This window comes from Hemitrygon akajei, unplaced genomic scaffold (genome assembly GCF_048418815.1).
Source record: "Hemitrygon akajei unplaced genomic scaffold, sHemAka1.3 Scf000057, whole genome shotgun sequence".
Classification (NCBI taxonomy): Eukaryota; Metazoa; Chordata; class Chondrichthyes; order Myliobatiformes; family Dasyatidae; genus Hemitrygon; species Hemitrygon akajei.
Window position 1 is genome coordinate 237,857 of NW_027331943.1, and position 8,510 is coordinate 246,366.

Consider the following 8,510-nt stretch of genomic DNA (forward strand, 5'->3'; position numbering starts at 1 on the left):
GGTGTCGGTGAGAGTATAGTCCATGAGTTTACAGAACCACGGTACGTTGTCGATTATCTGTCTGGGTTCCCAGAGGAAGTAGCGGGGAACGCTTCTCAGAAGGGACAGCACGCCGGTTGTTGTGAGAACCACAGCCGCAGTTTTCCCGATGCAATAATTTGTTTTCAGCTTCTGACAGCAGATGGCGACAAAACGATCAAAAGTGAAGGTCAGGTTGAACCAGACAGAACAGTATGTGGCTGCGATTCGCAGTACCTCCATAACCTTGTACACAAGGGTGATCCGGAGAAAAGTCCACGGAACGTAATACTTTAAAACTTGACGCACAAGGGCCTCTATGATTACGGTCAGCAGATCCCCCGCTGCAATGGCCACCAGGTAGCGAGTGGTGCAGGTAGAGAGGCCGCACTTTCCCCGGGACAGGATCACTATCTTAAGATCTTTCGGTCTTAAGATCCCAGAAAGTCAAAAATAGATATTATTGTTATTTCAGAAGGGTGGTGGATACTCCTGAAAAACAGAGACCCAACTCACCACAGGGGCAAGTAAGTTACTGGACAGGATTCTTAGGGAGAGGATGTAGAATTATCGGACAGCACGCACACAACGTGACCCCCCGGCTGTTCCAATCTGTGCCGACCTGCTTTCTAGCCTCGTCCTCTCGTCGTGCACCGGGACAAAAACCTTCCACAACCCCTCCCATCCGTGCACCTACCGGGATAGGAACGAGATGAAGAGAGAATAGAAAAGCCGTTCGGAGTGAAACATCAACCTCACACCGCACAGAAAGGAACAGCATCCCGATCGACAAACCCCAACACCGCTGCCCCGCGCAAAACAAAACAAAAATATCGACCCCCAACCCCCACTCCCCTCGGAAATCAAAAGGGTAAGTAATGGGCGAAAATCACGGATCATAGAAACCATTAGTGTGAGATCGCCACACTCCATAAACGCCATTATGTCCAACACGTAACACAGAAACACGGGAACATCTTCCTTGGTCAACAAAAAGTGAGACACCACACGATAGCCCGTCGCGCCTGGCACAGTGAAAGGCGTGCCAGTCTCAATTAACTTGACAAGGTTAAATAGAAGGCACCAGTACTTAACGGCCCTTGTTAAGATAATAATTAATAAATACAGGCATCAGAGAAAGGGAGAAGCCCAACGCTCTTCGACACGTCGCAGAGACCCAGGAACGGTAGGTGGCGCTGTATCCACGGCAAAAATCTTCCCGGATCTTATTGCAGAGCGGAGCAGGATCGACAGGTCAGATGACCGACTCCTGTTCTTCCGCCTTCCGTTCATTATGGAAGGGAGTAAAGGGAGAGAAAGAGGGAGGCTGGGGAGAAAGAGAGTAATAGGGAACGGGGACAGAAATAGGAAGAGGCGCTGAGTGCTTCGGAGGAGGTCGAAACAGAGGGAAAAAAGAAAGAGGATCAGCCGATCAGGTCCCGGGACAGCAGAGAGGACTGTTATGAGTGATGGACAGACCTGATGGACAATGGGGTGAAGGGTTAACCATTCACAACCCCCCCTCCTGAGAACCACGAACTATTACTGTTGTTATGCTGACCATGAGAAAGAGAGAGGAAAAACAGGCAAGTACATCTGCGACAGATAAAAGAGAGGGGGAAATTGCTGATTAACTGTATTATGACTCCTTTTGAATTATTTACTGATTCGCTGCAAGGACAATAGTTTGCTCAATAACATTCCTCAGTGGACTGTAGGAGTGGCCTGATTTGATGGACACAGTCGTTCAGGATTGATGGATAGCTGAGTCCCCGTGAGTAGGGATAAAAAGACAGGTCTGGAGAGACACCCTCCAGACACGCCAGTGGACACTGATTGAGTTTTGGAACCCACAAGGAAAGGTGGGGGGCTTCGAAGTCCGAACCAGGAGGTCGGTCATTAAGGCAATCAGTGTTAACGCAGGGCCGGTGGGGGCTTGTGTGCGTGTCCACTCATGCCAGAGTGACGAGTCCACCACAGAAGAACGGTCTAGCTGAAGGACGGAGGAGTCATAGCTGAATGACCACCGGAACAACGGTGCAACGGAATCAAAGGGCAACAGGAAGGTTTGCTGACTGCAACAGCTTAATCTGTCTCTCTCTCTCTCTCTCTCTCTCTCTCTCCTCTCTCTCTCTCTCTCCTCTCTCTCCTCTCTCTCTCTCTCTCTCTCTCTCTCTCTCTCTCTCTCCTCTCTCTCTCTCTCTTCTCTCTCTCTCTCTCTCTCTCTCTACAACGATTACAACACAACAAGGATAACTACCTCAGCACTCATGAACTGAACTTTATACCTTTCTATGACAATTCATTTACCCCTAGACATCGATAGAGCTTGTTTATTAATTATTATTATTATTATTATTATTATTATTATTATTATTATTATTATTATTATTCCTACACTTTTAGGTTTATTATTGCTAACTTGTGTTATATGTATATTTGCATTATTGATATGGTTTTGCTTATTTTTATTAATAAACTCCATCAAATATTGTACCACAAAACTCCAACGGATTCTTCTTTCTCTGCTGGTCAGACACGCAATTACGGGGTACGTAACAGGACTCTGCAGATTAACAACACCAAACCGCTCAGCAGTGACCCACACCCTCCACACCCTACCACCCCACGCAGCCCCTCTGCACAGGAAATACTGGCCACACCAGTAAGGTAGCCATCCGCATCCAAGGGAAAGGAAAAGAGACCCAATTATACCAATGCAATTTTATTTGGGGCGAAGCTTTTGCAGTCGAATAGCCATTGCATGCGGGGCTTCAACGAGCTGTAATGGTGGGGGACGGGGCTTGGTGAATGAACCGTTGCGACCCTATTGAACTTCGTGTCTCCCTCCCCCCACCCCCGTGTTACAGCCGACTGGTTGCTAGAGTTCCGTGGTTGGGGTGTGCGAGCAAGAGCTGTGGTGGTGGGGCGTTGAGCGTCCTGCTGGTGGGAGATCCCTGGAGTGGGGGCGGTGGGCTGGTGGTGGGTCGTTGAGCGTCCTGCTGGTGGGAGATCCCTGGAGTGGGGGCGGTGGGCTGGTGGTGGGGCGTTGAGCGTCCTGCTGGTGGGAGATCCCTGGAGTGGGGGCGGTGGGCTGGTGGTGGGACGTTGAGCGTCCTGCTGGTGGGAGATCCCTGGAGTGGGGGCGGTGGGCTGGTGGTGGGACGTTGAGCGTCCTGCTGGTGGGAGATCCCTGGAGTGGGGGCGGTGGGCTGGTGGTGGGGCGTTGAGCGTCCTGCTGGTGGGAGATCCCTGGAGTGGGGGCGGTGGGCTGGTGGTGGGACGTTGAGCGTCCTGCTGGTGGGAGATCCCTGGAGTGGGGGCGGTGGGCTGGTGGTGGGGCGTTGAGCGTCCTGCTGGTGGGAGATCCCTGGAGTGGGGGCGGTGGGCTGGTGGTGGGGGGTTGAGCGTCCTGCTGGTGGGAGATCCCTGGAGTGGGGGCGGTGGGCTGGTGGTGGGGCGTTGAGCGTCCTGCTGGTGGGAGATCCCTGGAGTGGGGGCGGTGGGCTGCTGGTGGGGCGTTGAGCGTCCTGCTGGTGGGAGATCCCTGGAGTGGGGGCGGTGGGCTGGTGGTGGGGCGTTGAGCGTCCTGCTGGTGGGAGATCCCTGGAGTGGGGGCGGTGGGCTGGGTGGTGGGGCGTTGAGCGTCCTGCTGTGGGAGATCCCTGGAGTGGGGGGCGGTGGGCTGGTGGTGGGGCGTTGAGCGTCCTGCTGGTGGGAGATCCCTGGAGTGGGGGGCGGTGGGCTGGTGGTGGGGCGTTGAGCGTCCTGCTGGTGGGAGATCCCTGGAGTGGGGGCGGTGGGGCTGGTGGTGGGGGGTTTGAGCGTCCTGCTGGTGGGAGATCCCTGGAGTGGGGGCGGTGGGCTGGAGGTGGGGGGTTGAGCGTCCTGCTGGTGGGAGATCCCTGGAGTGGGGGCGGTGGGCTGGTGGAGGCTGAAGCAGGACAAGGCGGATGTGTTGGTGAGATTGCGGTGAGTCCTCCCCTGTTGCACGCTATCCGCTCCCTTGCTTTCTGCGGGTTTGTTACGTGCGAACATGAATGGTTAAGGACAGACAGATTTGAGGAGAACAGAACTAGCAGGAACAAAACATGCCGACAGCTTACCTGAGCAGAGGAGACAGGAACAAATGGAGCAGTTGTTGGAAATATCGAAGGTTTGCAGGAGTTTGAACATCACGGACGTCCCGATGATTCTAAAAAGAGACCACTGGTCGGATTTAATCATTGCTTGCCGGGGATTGCAGTCTCAGTGATACAGTCCCACCGGCTCTCCACTCCGCCTGGGAGCAACGAAACAACCCCACACAAACAGCAACAACACCTCAGGTTGTGATTCGGCTCGTGTTGATCCCGGTTTGCTGGGCGGCGCGGCCTGAGGCCCGGATGTGCCCATTGCACGCGCTCTCTCTCAATAAATAAATATAACCTTGCACGGCCCTATCGTAAAGAGAAAGTTAACAGCAAACTATTTGCTTTCGAATGCAGATGTCTGCTTACCGTTGGTGGACTCCGCCCCTCCTCCCGTTGACCCCGTCCTTCCAGTCACAGACCCACTCCATCCTGCCAATGACAGCGCTCCCTCCTCCCATTGACTCCGCCTCCTCCTCTCACTGCTCTCACTGACTCCGCCTCTCCTCCCAGAGAAGCCACTGTCTCAGTAATACTCCTCCCTATGATGTTCCTCTGGTTGGTCTCAGCGGTGAACGGTGAACTAAGCGGGTTTGGTCAGGGCCCGCCTGCATCACCGGTCTGGAAGAGGGGACCCAATGAAACGAAGTTCATTTTCCTGATCACAGCAAACTCAAAAATCGATTCAATTATAACCCCCAGGGTCGCCTGAGGCTCGCTCAGCTCGTTCTCGTCTAGGCGGAGCAGCCTTCGGCCCCGCCAAACTGGGTAATCAGCCGGTGTGGATGCTGTGTGATGTCCCCGTCTCGCCAAAGAACAAACAGGACACCATATGCGATTAAATGAGTACAATTTATAAAGATTGCTATAACTAAGTGATTAATAACGATACAGTATATATGAAGGAAAAGAAAATAAAGAAAAGTCGCCAAACTTATCAAAGTCCAAACCACTTCGTGCACAACCGTTGGAACTCAATTACTGAAGTCTTCTGGCCACCATTCGATCCTCTCCGAACTCCTCAACTCGCAGCTCAGGACCATCCGAAGTGGTCAACCAAGCACATCTAGCTTCATCTCCTCTCCTCAGGGTACCTCCTGGCCTCGGATCCCCGCTTGGGGTCCGTTCCTCGCCCAGTTTACAGCATCGCGTCCTCTCTCCCTCACCCCCTCACGCCGACTCCCCAAAAGCCCGCCGACAATAGCTTACAGACTCAGAAGAAAAAACAACATTAATCCCAATTGGTTTACAAAGGAATACAATTCTCGTTATCCGTAAATTTTAACCTAAACAAGCTTCCAGCACTCTCCCGCAACAAAGAAGCATTCCTGCTGTTAACAAAGAACCCATTTTGATTAACATACGCAGTAACAAAGAAAAAGAAGAAACCCCCCTTTACACAACGGTGGATATGGATAGTCTGCACTGTGGTATGTACAGGTTCAGAGAGAGGGCAAAGGTATTTCTGATGGATTACAACGCTGGGATTGCGAGTTTCCCCACTTTGGAAAAGAAAAACAATTCATTATTTAAACAGTGCAGGATTGCTGAGAGCTTTCGCGGGGATGGACTGGAGTGCTTTGGTATGACTCGCAAAAGGTGCAACTGCTTGTGAGAAGGCAAATGAAAGGCCGACCTTTCGTAGCTGGAGGGTTTGAATTTCAGAACAGGGAGATTATGCTGTATATTTTCTGGGTAGTGCCGATGCAGCAGCCGGTGGACCGTATGCAGTTCTGCTCTCCCTACTTAAGGAAAGATCGAGCACAGGACGGGCCCTTCGGCCCACGGCATGCTGACTATTCAATTTACCCCTCTGACACCCTAGCACTTCCCTCCTACACGGTCTATATCCTTCCATTTTGCTTTCATGCGCACGGAGATCGAGAGAACTGAAATTTCCCCAATGTATATGCCCCTTCCCACCTCCCGGTAGGGCGTTCCACGCTTCCACCGATCTCTGACAACTCCCGAAAATTTCCATTAATCGCCTTCAACAAATGTCCTGTGGTACTCGCCATTTCCGCCCGGGGGAAAATAATTCTGTATGTCTGCACAATCTATGCCTCTTATCATCTTGAACATCCCTGTCAATTCACCTTTCATTCCCCTTCGCTCCGAAGTGAAGAGCCCTGGCTCGCTCAAACTATCCCCACAAGACACGCTCTCTAACCGAGGCAGCAACCTGGTAAATCTCCTCTGCACCCTCTCTAAAGAGGGTCCTATGACGGGGCGACCAGAGCCCAGGACTAGGAACGGTGCAATCGTACTGATGGGATTCTACCGCAGTCTCCCAAATAGCCCCAGGGATTGTGAAGCTCACATATGTAATCCGATTCAAGAAATATGTTAAAGTGATGGCATTGTTGCCATGAGGCATTTCACTATTATAAACTGGGACCTTCTTAGTGCAAGGAGTTCAGATGGGGCTGGATTTGTGAAGTGTATGCTGTACATTTTATTGGATCATTATGTGGGCGGTGCAACGAGAGAAGGGGCCGCACTGGACCTGGTGTTGGGTAATGAGCCTGGCCAGGGGAGTGACCTCTCAGTCGGGGAGCAGTTAGGGAACAGTGATCACATCTCAGGACAGCTGGAGATGAGGATAGGGAGAGTTTTTAATTGCAGTAGGACACATTAGGCATAAAATAAGCAGAGTTCTTTCGGAAGACCTTTTCTCTAGAAAATCCACATCAGACATGCGCAGAAAGTTTGAAGATCAGTAGCTTAGAGTGCAGGAATGGTGTGTCCCCGTTAGAAGGAAGGACGGGGATGGGAAGATAAGAGAACCTTGGATGCCCAGAGAGGTGATGAATGCAGTCAAGATGAAAAAGGAAAAGTAGGTAAAGCTTCAGAAGTCAGGATCAAACGAAGCACATCAGGAGAATAAAGACGCCTGTAAAGAAGAAAGGAAGGGAATTAGGAAAAGCCAGGATGACCGTGAAATGTCCTTGGCGAATAAAATTCAGGAGCATCCCAAGGTTTTTTCATGCCTACATCACGAGCAAGAGGATTACTCGGGAGAAGGTGGGATTACTCAGGGATACAGGGTGAAATATTCGCTTGTCTCCGGAGAACGTGGGTGAGGCAGAATGAGTACTTTGCTTCCGTATCTAACAAGGAAACGTGTATGGAGGCCCAGGAGATCAGTGCTGAGTGTAGAAACACGTTACGGTGATTAGAGGTCAAGCAGGAGGAAGTGTTGGGCCTCCTAATGAGTATTAACTTGGAGGTCTCCAGGGCCTGATGGGATTTACACCAGGTTATTGAAGGAGGAAAGTGACAAGACTGATGGAGTATTGAATGGTACGTTCGTGCCCTCCAGGCACAGGACACATCCCGGATGATTGGCAAGTCGCTAATGTTGTATCGCTATTTAAGAAGTGAACAAGGGAAAGTCCTGCGAACGACAGACCGGAGAGATTCACATCAGTTCTATGGAAATTGCTGGCGAAAGTTCTTAGGGACAGTCGAACTGTGTATTTGGAAACCCATGGACTGATTAGGTATAGCCGGCTTGTCTCTGTGCGGAGCTGGGCTTGCTTAAAAACTTAGAACCATAGAAGGACCACAGAACATTACAGCACAGAAACAGGCCTTTTGGCCCTTCTTGGCTATACCGAACCATTTTTCTGCCTAGTCCCACTGACCTGCACCTGGGCCATATCCCTCCATACCCCTCTCATCCATGTACCTGTCCAAGTATTTCTTCAATGTTAAAAGTGAGCCCGCATTCACCACTTCATCTGGCAGCTCATTCCACACTCCCACCACTCTCTGCGTGAAGAAGCAACCCCCCAATGTTACCTTTAAACTTTTCCCCCTTCACTCTTAACCCATGACCTCTGTATTTTTTTCTCCCCGAGCCTCAGTGGAAAAAGCCTGCTTGCATTCACTCTATCTATACCCATCATAATTTTATACACCTCTATCAAATCACCCCTCATTCACCTACGCTCCGGGAATAAAGTCATAACCTATTTAATTTTTCTCTGTAACTCAGTTTCTCAAATCCCCGCAACATCCTCGTAAACCTTCTCTGCACTCTTTCAACCTTATTAATATCTGTCCTGTAATTAGGTGACCAGAACTGCACACAATACTCCAAATTCGGTCTCACCAATGTCGTATACAACCTCACCGTTACATTCCCACTCTTATACTCAATACTTTGATTTATAAAGTCCAATGTACCAAAAGCTCTCTTTACGACCCTATCTACTTGTGACGCCACTTTTAGGGAATTCTGTATCTGTACTTCTAGATCCCTCTGTTCGACTGCACTCCTCAGTGTCCTACCATTTACCTTGTATGTTCTATCTTGGTTTGACCTTCCGAAGTGCAATACCTGACAGTTGTCCGCAT